This window comes from Coccinella septempunctata, chromosome 1 (assembly GCF_907165205.1).
Source record: "Coccinella septempunctata chromosome 1, icCocSept1.1, whole genome shotgun sequence".
Taxonomy (NCBI): Eukaryota; Metazoa; Arthropoda; class Insecta; order Coleoptera; family Coccinellidae; genus Coccinella; species Coccinella septempunctata.
Window position 1 is genome coordinate 57536746 of NC_058189.1, and position 20494 is coordinate 57557239.

A 20494-nucleotide genomic window follows, 5' to 3' on the forward strand; every position below is an offset into this window, starting at 1 on the left:
TTTTTTGTTGCGAATTTCAAGTTGGTATTGAGAATAAACACTGATCTATATAAGACCTATTATATGTGAATCTAAGCACTGAATGAAGATATTTGGATTTTTACTGCTGTTTATGTCCTTAATTTAATAGAACAAATTGGAAATATAATTGTACCAATTTTGAATGCTGATTAATATGCTAACAATTTGAATATTTCTTCTTTTCAAATACATTCTAAGTTATATTTATATACTCCACTTCTGTGAATGAAACTACAGAAATTATTGAAGATCTTTTGTGACCAGATATTGATCTGCGTCTGGACTTTCGAGGCCTATGGGGATGTCAATCATTCTGGAATGGACTATACAGTATAGTCCATTCAAGAATGATTGACATTCTGGAATGGACTATACAGTATAGTCCATTCAAGAATGATTGACATTCCAGTAGGACTTGCAACTCCAGACGCAGCTCAATATCTGATCATAAAAGAGCTGCAACAATTTCTGTAGTTTTAATCAGAGAACTGGAATAAATAAATATACCCTAAAAAAGCATTTGAAAAGGAGAAATATTAGAATTCAGAGCATATTAATCTGCATTCAGAATTGATAGAATAATGTTTCTAATTTGTACGAATGAACTAAGGACATAAACAGCAGTACACAATTCAAATTATCGTCAGTCAGTGGTTCAGTGCATAGATCCACTTATAATAGATCAATGTTCATTTATAATACCAACCTGAATTCCGCAACACAAAATCTTAACTTATGGGCTATTACCAACTTAAATTCAATTTTTCATAGCCACCCAAGATGTCAATCATTCTTGAATGGACTATGTTTGATTCAACGGCGAACTGTGGACTCAGCCTAACAAGACACTTTTTCAGAATGAAACGGTCGGTTGAAGAGCAAAAACCCATCCATTGTGAGGGATATCGTGACAGTTAACTCCATTTTCTGATAATGAAATTTACCATTGTGACTAGGAATGCCCACTACAATCTAGTGAAATTTTTCACTCCTCCATGGCGTTTCGTAGGGTTATTAGGCATAAATCGTTTCACCGTACGGATAAGATCAAGGTTTCAGTATAATTTCTTGGCGTGACTGTGAATACTCAATCACTTCAACAGCAGCCAGGGTCAGTTCTCAAATCGCGCCGTTTACACACGATCGATATTTCGTCATTGCCGATTTGAACTTTATTCTTCGCGAAAAAATGCCGATCTGATTGAAATCATAAAAAAAAACTTCAAATATCTGAAAACACCAATTTCGAACTGTTTGATTGGTCTGTGACTGTTTATTGGGATCAAGAAGATACAGAAAGGGGTCAATTCAGTTTAAAGCCCATTGGAAGAGTGATGACGTATTGGGTGGTTATGTTAGGCTCAATTGACAGAACTTGGATCGTGGAATTGGTGTAGAGTGTAGAATAGACAATGGGTAAAGTTATAAGGAAGATTAACTAATGTTTAACTAATGAATGAGTCTCAGGAAGTTCTCCAAATAAACTGCTCCACATGAGTTAGGGATATTGACTCAAATTGCAAAAAAATGTTGTAGTTGAAATAAGATTTTTGTGATGAAAATTCGTATTAATATGATTTCAAGTTGCAAATTAATTTTAGCCTGTAGGTCTGCAGCGTATACAGGGTGGTTAAGAAAAATCGAGTAAAATAACGAAATTTTATTTCCAGAGAATTCAAGCATTTTAAGAATATCAATACAATGTATGGCCTCCACGGGCATCAAAAACAACTTGACATCTTCTTTGCATAATACACACGAGGTTGTTGAACATTTCTTGAGGAATTTGGTTCAGATTATTTATAAGGATTCTGGGGTAGTTTGATGATTATCTAATCTTCTTTGGAGCATATCCCATGCATGTTCTATGCAATTCAAATCTGGTGAGTACGGAGGTATTGGTAAATGTGGAATGCCAAGCTCCTCGCGCGCATTCTCAACTGTGGCTGTACGGTGCGGTCTAGCGTTTTCGTCTGGAAATTGAAAGTTTCACCAATAGCAGCGTGAAAATTTGGCACAACATTGTCAATGACATGCTCCCTATAATGTAAGGCGGTCATATTCCCAGGACAAATGTGTAGATCTGTGCGTCCGTTGAAACATATCCCGACCCATATCATAACACTACCCCCTCGGAATGGATGGACTTCTTGGACATAGCGACGATTACGGGGTTTGCGTGGGATTGTCCATAACCTTATTCTTCGAGAATCTGAAAATCGTCCATATCTGGATTCATCAGTGAAAAAGACACTACGCCATTGATCGTTCCAATTGATATGTTGCCTTGTCCATTCCAGTCTTTGACGCTTATGGTCACGTGCTAATGGAACTCCTCTTAATGGACGTCTAGAACCTAGATTCACCTCTCTCAAACGTCGTCTGATGGTTTCGATGGAAACTTGGACCCCATCTGCATTTTGAAGAGTATTCCGTAGCATTCTACACGTAGATGTAGGGTTTCTTCTCGCCGAAACGGTGATGAAACGATCCTGAGCAGGTGTTGTTTTTCGTCGCCCACCAAGCCTTGGTCTTTCCAACACGGAAACTGTCTCCCTGAACCTATTCCAAAGTCGAGATATCACACTTCGGCTGACTTGGAGCTTTTCCGCTACAACAACCTGAGTTAGGCCACCCTGTATAGCATTCCGATAACCCTATTAGCCTCAGCGTTTGTTAAATTACGCCTTGGCATTTTCAGCAAACTCGTTTCAAATCGAAGCCGTTGATAAACTGACTTCATTTCAAAATAACAACATTCATGAAGCATATGCAAAGAAGCAAACTTCAGAAAAAGGGCGCTCAGATGGACGAAATATCTCATACTGATTTTTATTGGATCGATTCAAGTTGTTATTGAGTTTTAAATGATTTTACAGCGATTTTCTCGAAGATTACATACTTTTAAAAAAGATTGAATACGATATCCCTAACTCTTGTGGAGCAGTTTACTTTCACCAGTTATTCGAGTTAGTAAATTGGACTTAAGGGGAAGTAATACCTCAAGAATCTCCATTCAAAAAAGCATTTACTAGTTCTTTATTTACGCTTTCAATTTGGTAAATAAAGCCTTGATCTTTTTTTAAGTTGAAGTTGAAGGACGTCTTGATATCTCTTTTTTTCCAACTGAGTTGGTTTTTCATGAGAAAAAAAAAGTTGAGCTTTAGTGTTTGCACAATCATTTTTCGACGGTTTTTCAAAATATGTCGATAGAAATCTATAAAAACATATTGTAGCCTTAATTTCTAGACACCCTGTATAATATCCTCCCAGGTTTCTATTGTAGGCTGAATGAATAGAGATCTTGTACTCATGATAGGTTGAAGAGAAAATCATACCAATCTCTCATTCCATATTTCATGGGGAAATGCTAACGGCAATCCCTTGGCCTGACCGCAAAATACATGTCATCATGAGGGGGAAGAACAGCCTCCAAGCCAACACAATTGACGGTCCGCATGACTGTCAATTTCGTTAGGAGGGGAAATCCACTCCAGCCCAAGCCTCTCAGAAAAGAGAGATAAGTCTTTGTGACAGTAATGCAGCTTGCATAATGATACACCCACCAATTGAAAGATAAAGGTTACATTACCCGATATAGTACGGTTGAAAATTTCCGGTTCATTGTTTATCCGAATAGCAACACTCAGCGCGATTTACAAAACGACTGCCAATCATGTTCGGATTTCTGCTTTTGTCACGTTGGATAATCTCATTCGATCAATAGATTTCCTGAATGAGATACCTACTCAATGATCATCAGTTGTCCTTCCATGCGGAAAATTAATACCATCGATAAAACCCTGATAATATGGCGAATTATCGATCCAAAAATGATAATTCTTTTTATTGTTTTTTGTTGTAAACCAGTTTGGTCCAGTACTAATAGCTGGGGAGCCCAAGAGGGAAATTCTGGATTTACTCGTGTCAGATTATATACAGGGTCTTTCACGAGGAACCTCACCCATATTTATACGGGAAACTACTGAACGTATTTTCATGAAATTCAGCACTTATAAGTATTTCACGATGCTGATGAAATCTAAAATATTTTCAAGGCATGAGCACCTCCGGTTTTTCCGGAAATGACGTCAACTTCCGTTTTTCAAATTAGAACACCATTTTTTTATTGCAGAAATAGATTCCTTAGAAAATTTCAAGTTATTTTGATGTAACATTTTTCAGTTTTGGTTGGAAAATTCTCTCTGAGCGGGAAAATTCGAAAAAAAAATCGAAAATAGAGCTCCGCTGAAACAAGAATAACTTCGAGGTTTTTGGATGGAAAATTTTCATTTTTGGGATTTTTCATGATGTAAGATTGATGTATCCACTTTGAAAATCGAAATCGCGATTCATTATACAGGGGGTGAAAAAATCGCTTTCAAAGTTAGGGATGACAAAATCATGAAAAATCAATTTTTTCAAATTAGAACCCCATTTTTTTATGGCAGATATTGAATCTACGTTAAAAAATAATGTGAGTGTATGCATCACACCCTTGCCCTAAAGTGGATATTTTCTGAGTTATTCACAAAGAACTGTTTTTCGTCTTGAATTTTCAGCTATTTCTTTTCCCTTCACGCCAAAAAGATGAAATTTTCAGGAACTGTTACTTAAACTATGTTTTAGATTTTACTACCCTAATATGCAAGAGAAAAAAGTTACAGGTTGTTCCTAAATAGATGGCGAATTTTGATTCGAATTTGTATCGGAAACCTCGATGGTTGGCGAACAATGGTCCACATCTTTGGCCACCACGTTCTCCCGATTTAACTCCTTTAGACTATTATGTTTGGGGTAGGATAAAAAATATTGTCCACTCAACTCCCCTGACTGATAAAGAGGACTGCATAGAACGAGTCAGAAATGCGTTCAGGTTTGTTTAGATTTTTAGATTCATAGTTTTGAAACTCAATTTGGTTTTCAAACACTTTTGCAGATCTCTTCCTCCCGATGAAATAAGAAGAGCAACGCACGAAGCATTCCTGAGACGTATAAATAAATGTCTAGAAATTAACGGTCAAAACTTTGAGCATAGTTATAACTGCGAGAGTTTGCCATGGTTCTCCTAATAGTAACTTGAAGTCGGTTTCAAGAAGGGGTGAAAAATCTACAGCAGGGTTCAAATAACAGTTCCTGAAAATTTCATCGTTTTGGCGTGAAGGGAAAAGAAATAGCTGAAAATTCAAGACGAAAAACAGTTTTTTGTGAATAAGTAAGAAAATATCCATTTTAGGGCAAGGGTGTGATGCATACACTCACATTATTTTTTAACGTAGATTCAATATCTGCCATAAAAAAATGGGGTTCTTATTTGAAAAAATTGATTTTTCACGATTTTGTCATCCCTAACTTTGAAAGCGATTTTTTCACCCCCTGTATCATGAATCGCGATTTCGATTTTCAAAGTGGATACATCAATCTTACATCTTGAAAAATCCCAAAAATGAAAATTTTCCATCCAAAAACCTCGAAGTTATTCTTGTTTCAGCGGAGCTCTATTTTCGATTTTTTTTCGAATTTTTCCCGCTCAGAGAGAATTTTCCAACCAAAACTGAAAAATGTTACATCAAAATAACTTGAAATTTTCTAAGGAATCTATTTCTGCAATAAAAAAATGGTGTTCTAATTTGAAAAACGGAAGTTGACGTCATTTCCGGAAAAACCGGAGGTGCTCATGCCTTGAAAATATTTTAGATTTCATCAGCATCGTGAAATACTTATAAGTGCTGAATTTCATGAAAATACGTTCAGTAGTTTCCCGTATAAATATGGGTGAGGTTCCTCGTGAAAGACCTTGTATAAAGGGAGATGACTTGGACCCCGAGCTAAAATATTCTTCACTTTCAGTTATACAGGAAATGGAAGTAAATTTTTCCAGAAATTTTTTTTTTACTTTTTCTTTCCTGATATGTTAGAATATTCAATTCTGAATATATTTCTGTTCAAATCGTTGCATTTGTCCAAATGGTTTTCAAAATATTGAGGAAAAATTGAAAAAAAAAGGAGATATGCGTATTCAGTATTATTATGTTCGATATTCCTATTTTAAATACCTTAATCACAAACCGTTTTCACATTTTTGAAGTCGGGAATATTGTACATTTTCTGAATTTCGAAAAACTTGCCACAGGGTGTTAGCATAGTTATAACTGCGAGAGTTTGCCATGGTTCTCCTAATAGTAACTTGAAGTCGGTTTCAAGAAGGGGTGAAAAATCTACAGCAGGGTTCAAATAACAGTTCCTGAAAATTTCATCGTTTTGGCGTGAAGGGAAAAGAAATAGCTGAAAATTCAAGACGAAAAACAGTTTTTTGTGAATAAGTAAGAAAATATCCATTTTAGGGCAAGGGTGTGATGCATACACTCACATTATTTTTTAACGTAGATTCAATATCTGCCATAAAAAAATGGGGTTCTTATTTGAAAAAATTGATTTTTCACGATTTTGTCATCCCTAACTTTGAAAGCGATTTTTTCACCCCCTGTATCATGAATCGCGATTTCGATTTTCAAAGTGGATACATCAATCTTACATCTTGAAAAATCCCAAAAATGAAAATTTTCCATCCAAAAACCTCGAAGTTATTCTTGTTTCAGCGGAGCTCTATTTTCGATTTTTTTTCGAATTTTTCCCGCTCAGAGAGAATTTTCCAACCAAAACTGAAAAATGTTACATCAAAATAACTTGAAATTTTCTAAGGAATCTATTTCTGCAATAAAAAAATGGTGTTCTAATTTGAAAAACGGAAGTTGACGTCATTTCCGGAAAAACCGGAGGTGCTCATGCCTTGAAAATATTTTAGATTTCATCAGCATCGTGAAATACTTATAAGTGCTGAATTTCATGAAAATACGTTCAGTAGTTTCCCGTATAAATATGGGTGAGGTTCCTCGTGAAAGACCTTGTATAAAGGGAGATGACTTGGACCCCGAGCTAAAATATTCTTCACTTTCAGTTATACAGGAAATGGAAGTAAATTTTTCCAGAAATTTTTTTTTTACTTTTTCTTTCCTGATATGTTAGAATATTCAATTCTGAATATATTTCTGTTCAAATCGTTGCATTTGTCCAAATGGTTTTCAAAATATTGAGGAAAAATTGAAAAAAAAAGGAGATATGCGTATTCAGTATTATTATGTTCGATATTCCTATTTTAAATACCTTAATCACAAACCGTTTTCACATTTTTGAAGTCGGGAATATTGTACATTTTCTGAATTTCGAAAAACTTGCCACAGGGTGTTACAAATGCGTCAAAAATGGGGATAAAGATTTGCCCATAACTTTCGTTTTTCAAATTAGAACCCTAATTTTTTATGATTGCGTTGGGTTCTGTGAAGAAAAATAATGATAGTGTTGTTACATGTAAATACTCCTAAAATGAATAATTCCTGAGTTATTTAGAATTTTAAGAATTTATGTCGTACGTAAAGTAAAATTAATAAAATCTGTTTCATTTCAATAATCTATGGCCACAGAAGATAAATTCTCCCAATAATTCACAAGAAAAAAAGCAAATTCATCTTTTATGACCATAGATTATTGATATGAAACAGATTTTATCAATTTCACTCTACGTACGACTGGGTTTCTACATTGACCTTGGCCTTTCGCATGTGTGGCTAAGCTCCTCGCCCTTATCGCCCTCTAACTCGAAAACGGTTAAGTGTATGTAAAATTCCTTCAGGCAAAAGTTGTATAGAATTTCATTATCTACAACTTTCATAATGAATAAAGAAACAATTAGAGGTACAGGAAGGGAGATATTTCAGAAAAATGCCTTGTCATAAACTTCAAACTGTCAGATTAAAAAATCCCCGCCTGATTCGTGACGGATTAATGGGTCAACATTTCTGACACCGAGACTAACCATCTGTATGAAAATCTGATACGCTCGAGTATGTACAGGGTGGGCAAATTTCGATGTTTTTGCACTACAGCTTTCAAACCAGTGGAGATAGACAAAATCTGATACCCCATTCTTGTTCTCGTTTTCTGACAAACTAATAAGACTAGTAGTCATTTTTGGCCACCTTCTTTTGTTTTCGAGTTATAAGCGAAAATTGGAAAAATGGCGATTTCGAAATAAATTTATATCTCCGCTAATACTGATGATAGAGCTCTGAAATTAAAACATTATACAGACACTTTTGTAAGTAGAATCCAGTGGCGTGCTTGCCTTTTCAGAAGGATTTTTTATTACGAAGCTATGAGACAAAATTATGTTTTTTAAATGGGAACACTAGATTTCTGTGCAATTTTTTGAAAGCTCAATTTTTACTGATTTCAAAAATGACTACTAGTCTTATTAGTTTCTCAGAAAAAAAAAACGAGAATGGGGTATCAGATTTCGTCTATCTTCACTGGTTTAAAAGCTGTAGTGCAAAAACATCGAAATTTGCCCACCCTGTACAAGTAACGATATTTTTTCCGTTGTGACCTTGCGTCACTTCCGCGTTGTCAGTCCCTTGAAAAGTAGCTTCCTTTGAGTCAAATTAACATATCCTCTAAAAATCTGACGCGCTCGAAACAATTTTGTTTTAGCATTTTCAACTCTTCCGTACGGCCATCCCCACCACGCAAACTGTCAGATTAACATGAATTCATTATCAGGGACACGTAGGGCATATACAGTATCTTAATCTGACGCGCTCGAGTCAACTGACGATTTTTTTTTACATCTTTGAGAACCTGCAAACGCTTTCCCCACCGCTGAAAGTGCATATGTCATAGAACCTTTTTTTCTTTTTACCATCTAATCTTCACTAGGTCTCCACGACGCTCGAGTAAATCCCGATTTAGCATAGTAGGCTCCCCAACGATAACAAACAACATTGACATTCAACCAACCATCGAAAATGATCGGCTATACGAGTGATCAGCTGAAAGCGTGGAGCACCAGAAACAGATGAATCGGAAAGAAAGTGAATGTCAACGAAGTGAGCCTAGCAGTGCGGAATTAATTATCTCAACAACGTGCGGAAGATGGCCTTGGCTCAAGAACAATGGCCAAGTCAGACGCGCGTGTATTCGCAGAATGTCACAGATGCCAAAATTGCAGCAAATTCCGGATCGAGACGATCCATTAGCATTGAGTTTTAGCAACGGCAGCGTCTCGCTGAAAACAGACGTGTCTGTTGAGAGCCATCCAGGCTTGCCAGGTCGGAAATCCACGATGCAAACTTGAAAAGCTCCCAAGTTCCTATTCAGACATCCAGTCCACTTAAATGGGCGAATTTCTGTTAGAAATTAACAACAGTACGACGTTTTTCCTGTGTCTTGTCGTACTCAGGAGTTCATACAAACGATAGAGTGCCAGTTTTACATAGCAGCGGACTTCTATTACAGCCGTGACCTTTTTCAAGGCGTGGTTTGTATTTTTTCATTGAAACAGTAACGAGCTTGTTGAGTGTTATCACATCAAAATGGAGCATTTCACCAACATTCGCCCATTTAAAATATTCAAAATGAAGTGGTTACAATGCCCTCAAGTTCAATACGATTCAATAAATTTTTTCAAGTACGGGACTGGGAAATGAAACATATGACTGAAAATCTTCATTGTTGACAATGGTTCAGAACAGAGTCATATTGTTTATGAATATGGTTAAAATTGAACCAAGTAGTTCATTAGTTTTTGAGGTCAAAAGAAACATTTTTTCGATTTGGGCCTGATAAAAAGTTATAGCCATTTTAAGTTTTCATAATGAGCTATGCCACACCTGGAGAAACAAAATTCCCTTCAGAATAACAAACTAAATCTATGACACTAAACATCTGTGAATCTTTTAAACAGAGTTGTATTCAGCCAAAGTACCCAATTTTGACAATATCACCGCATACTTTTAATTTTTGAACATCAAACTACGAGAAATATGAAGAATAGGTACATGTTTGTTTATTTTACAAAACATTCAAATATTCATTAGATAGCTTAAAATTTAGTTTCAAGAATTGGGTTCTATGAATTTTTGGTATTTTTATGGTACTTAATGGTCATAAGGAGAAAACTGGAAGAAGTCATATCTTGTATTCGATAAGATTCATTAAATAGATTCATTAAATAAAAAACGTTATTCCGAATTTCATTTGATTCTATAGAAACCGTTTGTGAGATATCTTTTAAACCGAGTCGATTCTGAAAAGAGAGTTGCGAAAAAATTGAAAGGACCATTCCTTGTCAAAAATAGTGTATCTAAGCAGCCCCTGCTTAGATAAACCTGATAAATTTCATTTCTTCAAAAGTTATCTACTTTTAGCAAGAAATTACACGAAAGCCAAACTTAGTGCGATGATTTCTTGATGAAAATGATCAGGAGTAGTTCCTGCACATTTTTTTCGAAATAGACCTCTCTTCCAAGATACAGACAGCCCTTGGAATGCGATTACGTGTTGACAGTTTTAATTTTTTTTATGGGTTCATAAAGCTATAGGTAGTAAGTTTTTATTTATTCCGAGAAAAGTATCGATTGTATGCAAAATTTTGCAAGATACGTTTTTTTCCAGAATTGAATGGGAAACCATAAGAGAATTTTATATTTCGAAAATTTATCCCACGAAAACAATTTTTGAAGGAAAATCATACGGGGTTGTTATTTTCAAACCCTAATAATAAAGTTATGAAATCTAAAAAATTGGTGGGAGTAACATCTACTTAGTGCTTCATATTATGTATAGTTTTATGACTTAGTGTTTTTTAGAACCGGTAAAAAAAATCAAAAGCTGTCAACTCGTCATCGCCTTCCAAAGGCTGTATCTTGAAAGGGAGGTCGATTTCGAAAAAAATTCAAAGGAACTACCCCTGCTTATTTTCATCGAGAATCATATCCCAAAGTCCTTCGCATTTGTTTACAGACACCATGTATGTTCAAACTTGATCAAGCCATCAAGTTGATTTTCCAATGGTATATCAATAAGGAGACAAGTTTCTTGCGCAACAAATTTCAGGGACAGCTTTTTCTACCCCTTAAAATTATAGGTGAAACCACCGATTTCATAGAATGCACGTAAAAATGTTTATTTTTCACAAATAGTTATAATAATGGAACTTTTTCTTCTACACAATACACATAAAAGTTGGAGGAGAGGGGGGTATTCATAATCTGAATAAGTGTATGGCGTTATTTGAAAAAATGCTGTATCGGGCCAGATAAGGTAAAAACGGTACTGTTGACCACTCTTTCAGAACAGCCCGACAGTGTAGGGTCAGTAAAAATGAAATGCTTTACGATACATCAATGTATTGGGCGGTAGAGTAAACCGACCAAAAATTCCAAAGCAACCCTGAAACTTTCCCGATTTTCCCTCGACGAACAGTTACTTTTATCGCGAGTCCCTCTCACTTGGCAACCCTGTATCGATCGCTGCCAAGATTGCAACTATTACTCTTTCAATATTGGCTACCAACTTGAATCTTGTCGGCTTCTGACCGTAAATTACAGCATTGCAATTTCCGATGAGCACGATCACGTGATTCTTCGATTAGGAACGTTTTGCTATGTCTGCATCTCATTGCGATATTGTGATGGCAAGATTAACTGCAGAAGTTGGCGTTTTGACCACGACAGTTTGACATACTTATTGTCATCTTGCAACTGGCTATTTGGTGAAGGATTGCATAATTTGACAATTAATTAATAATTCCGAAGGCATAAAATGTTGTTCATTTCAAGATGGATGGTTAATGATTTTCGTCAACACACATATAACACCATTTAAAACATAAAACTAAGCTATTTATAGATATCATCGTTGAGAAAATGGAAGATTAGAATTAAAAACACATTTCAGACATCCCAAATGCATCGATTGAATAATTAAAGATTTGTTCACGAAAATAAAACCGTTTAAGATCAGTACGGAAGCTATAATGAGGATTTATCCACAAATGTATGCCTCCATCTTGAGATTCCATATGAATTCATTTGCATAAATATGCAATAATTCCTTTCGAGCAATAAATTCGATTTCCACTTTGATTGCCTGGCGCCAACGTGAGAATTATCGCTGAAATCTTCATTGGAATTTCGAAACTTTTCCATCCTGGCACCAATATTCCAAGAAATGTAAATATGATATACAGAGTGTAAATTCATTGAATAGTTGATAACTGGTTTCTTGTCAAAAAATAGTTTGGGTCTGTGGTATGATTTTTTTTGAGCAACCCCTGCTTATATACAGAGCTTTTACAAAACCAGAGAAGTGACAGAAATGAAAGTTTTCCCCTATAATTGCAAGGGGTAGAAAAAGCAACAGAAAAATCATTTTTGATCCTACCTTGATTCAATTCGAAATCTCTCGTTATTTCTTGCTAAAAGTTTCTTGCGTTTTTATTTGATTCGGCTCTGCCGAACTTCATTTCGTTTTCACTTTGTATACAGGGTGAGTCTTTGACTAGTACAAATATTTTAACAGCAGATTCTTGAGTCCAGAAGAAATCCTTATACCATTTTCTCCTATTCGGCCCTGATAAAAAGATATTGCCATTTTATGTTTTCATAAAAAGCTGAAAAAACAAAATTACCTTCAGAAGAACTAGCTTAATATGTGAAACTTCACATCTGTGGATCTTTAAAACTCTTTAAAACAGAGTTGTATTCAGCCAGAGGACCCAATTTTTCAAATTTCACAGATACTTTTTAATTTCAAATTACTCGAGAATTCGTTGTCTACTGAGAGGATCTCGAGAACTATAAGAGCTAGAAGAAAACGGATGACACTTTTCGAGCTCTTTTTCAGAAAAACAAAGAATGGTGAAAACTGTATCCTCCTACTATTCTTCGTTGTTGACTTATTAGCAAAAAATGAGATTTTCACGATTTCGAAAAGTTCTCATAATTTTTTTGTCTTTCAAGTTACATATCCGATACTTGAATCTTCTTAGGAACTTTTTCACGTAGAATCGACTGAAAAGCTCAATTTTTTCTTCATTTTAAATCATTAGGTTTCAAATGCAAACTTTCATTGAATTTGTTATTTTTGAATTGGAAAATAATCTTTTGTCAGTAGATTCTACGTGAAAGTAGAAGTGAAAGTGAAAGTGCCTAAGAATATTCAAATTTCAGATCTGTAACTTCATAGACAAAAAAGTTATGAGAACTTTTCGAAATCGTCAAAATCTCATTTTTCGCTAATAAATCAAAAACAAAGAAAAGTAGAAGGCTAAGGTTTTTACCATTCTTTGTTTCTCTGAAAAAAAGTTCGGAAATGTGTCATCCGTTTTCTCCTAGCTCTTATAGTTCTCGAGATCCCCTTAGTAGAGAACGAATTTTGCCCACCCTGTATTTTTTAAACAGAACCGATTTGGAAAAAATGGTAACTGAAAAAAGTGTTTATTTTGACCTCAAGAATCTACTGTTGAAATATTTGTACGAGTCAAAGACTCACCCAGTATATATGTGTTGACTTTCCTCGCTCAGATTGATTTGAATGGCACAGTAAGATTTCTCATCATCAAATTCATTCATTTTTCGTCATATACTACCAATAAAACAAGAAGCGATTCTTCCACAGGACCGTAAGAATACACCTATACTTGAAAATCAAGATGCAGGATACCATAGAAGTCACGTAAAATATTGTACACAATTGATTGCGGCAGCAATAATACCCACTCAAATTTGGTATATCGAGTTTCAAGCTGTTCTAGGAATAACCAATGATATTAAACAACACGCTATTCATTCCTAAGATGAGAGAATGAGGTAACTGTACGGAAAGACGAAGGATGTGGATTTTCCGTTTCGATTATCTTGACGGTTGTTTCCCTATCCGATAGAAAAATACATTGCACCACGTGTAAGGATTGATAAACCACACACATAAATGAACATGTATGTAGGCGCTCAGGTGATTGCCATATATGCCCATTAGATTGTTTATTCTTTCTTAGGCCTTAATTCTTAGTACTTGTTGTATAAAGCCTCTATTAGAGTAATCATCCAAAGGTATGCCTCACTTTATGCCGACTTTCCGTGATCTGAGAGAGATTGGCAAATGGAGATCACATGGCCTGTCAATGGACAAGTTCAGGAACATTTGCCAACCTTGTTGAGAGCCGAAGACATTCCGAGGATTGTAAAATGATGAAAGAAAACGAAGGGCACAAATATAATTGAGAAAAATACGTTTCCATTGAAAGAGTTTTTTCTATGATTCACAAGGTTGGCAAAACGTTCCTGAACTCGTCCATTGTCTTAGTTCCTTTCATAGAAATGCACAAATTCTTCACAATATAAATATGACTTAAATATCATAAAGTATGGCAGATCTTCTTTAATGAAGTTCCTCGTTTTACGCAGAGATGATCCTGAGAAGCAGTGAAAACAATTCAGTCCGGACAAACTTCCAGGCTGTCAAACTCGAACGTGGTAGTAAAGTTAGTAATACTACAAGAGCGGCATTCCTACCGCTCAATCGTTAAGCTGCTGCTACTGTGCATGCACCCAAACGAAGCCGTGGACGAATATCAAAGTGAGCTCTGTGAACGAGACTGCGATGGATTAATGGGCGATTGTACAGTCCCTACATAAATAGAACAAAGACGATTCGGATTCATTTCAATTTTCTCCACGTTCATTCCGAATGATAGCCTTGCTAATTGTAGTGGAATTGTTGTAATAGATCGGTCTGGGTTCATGAAAATATGCTTGTCTCAGAAGTTGAGGATGGTCTTGAAATATTCCTTATTAACTTTCACATTTTGTTTCGATGTTTCGCGCGTGGTAAAGGCAACTTTAATCTTTAGTGCCTAGAACTTTTCCTCATTTGTATTGTGGACGTGGATGAGCAGCCATAAAGAAGCATCTTAAAATAATCTAGATTCTGATTTAATTATATACGGCTGGGAAAATCGGTGTTGAGTCTCAGTTTATCAGAGTTGTCTGTTGAAATATACAGGCTGTCTGTGAACAAAAGGGAAGAACTTAGCGAGATGATTCCTCGATGAAAATAAGCAGGGGTAGTTCCTATGAGTTTTTTTCGAAATCGACCTCACTTCCAATAAGATACAGCCTTTGGAAGGCGATGACGATTTGACAGTTTTTAATTTTTTTTACGGGTTCTGAAAAACACTAAGTCATAAAACTATACATAATATGTATACATAATATGAAGCACTAAGTGGATATGTTACTCACACAATTTTTTTAGATCTCATAACTTTATTATTAGGGGTTGAAAATAAAAACGCCTTATGATTTTCCTTCAAAAATTGTTTTCGGTGGATAGATTTTCGAAAAATAAAATTCTCTTATTGTTTCCCATTCAGTTTTGAAGAAAAAAAGTCTCATGCAAAATTTCGATGCAGTTGATACTTTTCTCGGAATGAATGAAAACTTACAAGCAGTATACGAAGCAGAGAGTTGATGCATGTATTTTAGCGGGGGGTAGTCATTCTATGATGAATGACTTATACGAAGAAATGGAATGAACAGTGATCAGAACTGCTTGTAAGTTTTTATTTATTCCGAGAAAAGTATCGACTGTATCGAAATTTTGCAAGGGACTTTTTTTATCCAGAATTGAATGGGAAACAACAAGAGACTTTTGTTTTTCGAGAATCTCTCGGAGAATCTATACCACGAAAACAATTTTCGAAGGAAAATCATAAGGGGTTGTTATTTTGAACCCCTAATAATAAAGTTATGAGATCTTAAGAAATTGTGTGAGTAACATCTACTTAGTGCTTCATATTATGTATAGTTTAATGACTAAGCCCGGGTTTCATAAAGCTTGATCGGGGAATCAACGCTTGATTGACGAATAGACGTCAATTTGTTTTTAATCGATAATTCAGTCATGATCATTCAGATTATCATTCTCGCATCAAATTAAGATGTTCCTACGTCCATTAAATTATTATCAATTGCTACTTCTTCGATATATTCAGAAATGAAAATGTTTCAGTGATTTCGTTTTAGAAATCGAGTAACTGTCAAATCGTTGATCGGACAATCAAAGTTTTATGAAACCCGCTGTCAGTGTTTTTTGGAACCCGTAAAAAAAAATTAAAAACTGTCAACTCGTCATCGTATTCCAAAGGATGCATCATGGAAGGGAGGTCGATTTCGAAAGAAAATTATAGGAACTACCCCTGCTTATTTTCATCTAGGAATCATCTCCCTTAGTCTTTCGCATTTGTTTACGGACACCCTGTATGCACAACATTTCAATTTATAGAAACAGCTTGTCCTAATTGTAGAGTCAGGAAAATACAATAGATCTGGTACCTATCAGAGAGTTCGAGATACCAAAGTCAAGATTTTAACACAGAAAAGACTGATTCAATCCTACGTTCTCAGCCTAATTTCAAAGCGTTGTTTTTCTTTCTTTTTCTTTTTTCTGGTGCACATGTTCATTTTCAGTTCATTGTATATTTCGTAATTTTTAATTTTTCTGTAATTTTTAATTTTTTTGTTTTTGTTTTTTCATTTTTGTTCTTTATTTTTTTTTCATTTTTTTTTTGTAACTTGTCAGGGGTTGAGTGGAGTAGCTCATGCTAGACTTCGCCTCAAGTGCATTTTTGTTTTTTTTCCCCAAATAAAGACTCTATTATTATTATTAATGTTAATGCCAAATAAGTCAAAGGCCGTAAGAAAATACATCAACATACCCACGGGAGCCGATCTGCACAAAAGCTGAATACTAGAAGCGTACTCTTTAGTTATACTTTCAAAGTCTATTACTCTTCTGATATATTTCTAGAAAATGGTAACATATGAGTACATTTTTATTTTGTTGTAAATTCCGATGCAATTTCTGCCGAATTCGAGAACTGAATTTCTGAAATTGAAAATGACGGTCAAATGATGTTGTTCAATTCGTCAATGTGGGACATCAAATTTGATCACTATTCATAAATGTTACGTACGTCTGCAGAATATAGTTTGTCCTGTTTATATTGCAGTTACTTTTACGACGATCTAACTTTAAGGCCCGTTTTCAGGTTGATTTATAGCTGTATTACTGTTATCCGTACTGAAATACCTCTACTGGCGCTTGCTATGAAAATAGAACATAACAGTATCTTCCTGATAGGAAGCAATTTATCTGTTGAACATGATTCTTTGTTGATGAATTACTAATCTCCAGACCTAAAGACGTCTTTTCTTCCAATGAATCGTGTCTCGGCTTTGTTCGAAAAAAATTGTGCAATCTTCGATTTGTTTAGTCTTGATATCGATTGTATCTATAGAAACAAAGGAAAGGGGTAACGTGTGGAAGTTGAGTTGAATCAGAGAGTTCATTAATGGAGATAAAGACTTTACCTAATGATGGAAAGAGGTCATTAGGAAATTTTGAACAACCCATAGTTATTTGGTCAATTTATTCATCGACTCACAAATTTTCAACCCCAAGCTAGCCAAACCACAGTTCACAATTTGAGGCAAATTTATAACACAATAGGTAGGTAGTGAAAAAGTTGCTTTTACTCTGAAATTTTGGATAAATCGTAGGTTATATTAGCTCAACGTTCAGCTAACAGATCCCAGAAGTTAATCGAATGTTTGTATTTGACCACATCATAATTATTTTTGGCTTTCTTTTGAGCCCCACTGCAGAAATTATACAAAATATGGGTCTTTTTAAGTGGGTTCTGCTAGATTTACGTTAAGCTAGCAAAACCATACACCATGCTTTCTGGTTAATTTCAGAAAAAAATTTTATCTCAATGAAAATTGTTGTTCTATCCTAGTTTTGGATAACAAGCGGGTTTGCTAGTTCAACAACAAAATATTGAAAAGTTTTGATGCAAAAGCAAGGGGTTGAAAAATTTTATTAAGACTGTTCTAACAGGGTTATTATAACTGCCAAATTTCATACCGATGATCTAATCAGTTCATCAAAAAAAAATTAAAATTATCGTATTTTTCCGAGTATTTTTCTATCGTATATGATATATGACGAACTCGACGATAAGCTATCCTTATTTTTAGCTAGAGAATTCGCTCACAATTCGTATTTATGAATTACTGCGTATAAATCTGTAAGAAATAACTAAGTTGTGCACTTCATCTTTAACCGAGTTTTCAAGGACGTGAATATCTATGCTGTGTATTCAGCTCGGTATTCAGCAACGTATTATTTTATTTCACTTCAATATCAACTAATAGTAACATGATTTAACATTCAACAGGGTTCAAAAGAGCGCTTCCTTGTTAAAAAAAATTTTTACAACCGCAATGATTCAATTTCGAGCGAATAACTGAACCACTTCATTTTAGAATCGTCCTAGTACTCAAATATAAAAATTGTTAGCTTACTCCTGAATTATCTTTCCTAGATAACGTAAATAAATAAAAGTAGTAGAGTTTTTGCAATCATCGCGGAACTTGAACAGATTGACGACAATTTGTGAATATTCCTATTTTGCGCTGATTTAATTGAGAATAGTGATCCAATTTTAATTCCTTCAGGCTTCAGGCAAACCATTTATTTTTCCACTTAAAACTTCAAGAATCTTCATTCAAAAACAGCACTCATTAGTGCTTGTATTTGTCGCTTTTAGTTTTTTACGTGACGCCTCGATTTTTTTTAATTGAAGTTGAAGGACCTCTTGATGTCATCCCGCCTCTTTTTTTTCAATTTAAATGGTTTTTTATGAGAAAAAAAAGTGAACTTTAGTGTCCATAAAACTTGTCTTCACAATCATTTTTCGACGGGTTTTTTTCAACATATTTCGATAAAAATAGCGGCGGGATGAATTCAGTGATTCAATTCTTCATACAGGGTGTCTCAAAACTAGTGAATCAAACGTCACACCACGATAGAGTAGACCAAATATTATCGAATGACACCAACATTAGTTCAACAAAAATGTACCGTTTCCAAAATAATTAGAATTTCATTAAAATACCTAAAGTTTCCGATTTTCGAACTTTTTTTCTAATCACAGGGCCAGTTTGTGAAAAAGGATATCGATTTTAAATTACATGAACTAAGATTATTGTTTTATCTCCCCTAATTGAAATTATTTCAAGTAGTTAATCGATAACCTAAGGAAATGTTAATTAAAGCAATTGTTTTTTCTACATGATTTTTATCACTCAGAATAAACCCCCTCTATAGGGGTGATAATATGGTCGAAAAACGCTGTCCTTAATCACAAATTGGCCTTGTGATCAGAAAAATAGACCGAAAATCGGCAATTTCACCCTGTATATTGCAAAAATTTTTATAGTGATATATGCCAAAATTAAGCTGAAATTTAGGAATAACTGAAAATTATTCGATATTTCTAATATCGCTCTCACGTGGTAATTTCTACTTTTCAATTGACTCAGTTCGTTATTCAGGCTATTGATCAAAGATGTGGCACAATTACGTATCTGGAGTCAAGTTGATCTTTGTCCGGATATTTTCTTCCACTGTGTCAACCAGGATGAAACAGATGGTTCAGGCATTTCTCCAAAATACCGAAAGATCAGCCGAAATGAAACCATTGATAACAAAAGAGAAACCATTCATCAGCTAGAATAATTGAAGGCAACCAATCCGACATTATAACGTAGGTGTGAACTGTTTATAAACAAGTTAGCGATCAGGCGTGCCAAGTAGCTCTTCCAAAGAGTAACCAACGTGCACAGCAGGATAGCAGAGCATAATCAAGGCAACTCTACTAGCCTGGCAACAGCAGAGTCCGTGTTATTCTAAAACAGGAATTTCGATACTTTTAGGCACCGCAAACCGGCTCTACCGGGCCTACATTCCACCAAGATTCATTTCTGCAACGATTATTCCACGATTACGCCTACATGCCATTGATTAACGAGGTACGTATCGAGGTGCGGATTTTTCAACCTTCAAACTCCAATCTCAATGGGTTCATTCAGGAGGCTTATTATTAAATTTTCGCATTATCTTACCTCGATTTCGATTGGGAAAGCGTAATCCTGATCCATGTGAGTTTAAATCCAAATATGGCACAATTTGCGGTGTATTCCCCTGACTGAATCACTGAGTTGCTAACAGCTGATCTGCACACGTAGCGCACTAGGTCGGTACAAAATCGGACGGAGTGTTACCTACGCCAAGGCGATACAGTGACTGACTGAACTAGCTGTAGATCACGCTATCCACGCGCATACGACCGCCCGTTGAAAGCAAGTTTTCTGTTCGGAAGGAGTCTCCACTCTGGTGTTAATTTGATGACTGCCTCTTTTTACGCTGATAATAGTGCATAGTAAGTCCCCTCAGTCCGATTCCAATTGAACTGATCCATTAGAAAGGGAGCTACCGAGCGCCTCTGTCCTATCTACGGTGGAGATCTAATTTTGTGTAATTAAAACCAATAATAAGTTGCTCGTAGAGGGTAATTGGCTTAGACTATACCGTCCACTGCAAGATTTTTAGTGACTCTTTTTCACTCTCTGTTGCACTACCACCAGGGATTCTTTGCTGACCTACAAATCTACCTCCACTTGCTGCGGTCCATCAAGTCATAACTAGCGGCAATATTGAGCTGTTTTCA

At 35.4% G+C, this 20494-nt stretch overlaps 1 protein-coding gene across 1 annotated transcript in view; it reads right to left on the bottom strand.

Annotated features, from left to right (window-relative positions):
• LOC123310652 (rho GTPase-activating protein gacJ) overlaps positions 1 to 20163 on the bottom strand; it is a 77442-nt gene extending 57279 nt beyond the window's left edge. Inside the window, exon 1 of the mRNA XM_044894202.1 lies at positions 19890 to 20163. The gene's annotated coding sequence lies outside the window, so the exon portion shown is untranslated. The remainder of the gene's footprint in view (positions 1 to 19889) is intronic.
• Positions 20164 to 20494: the final 331 nt, after the last annotated feature.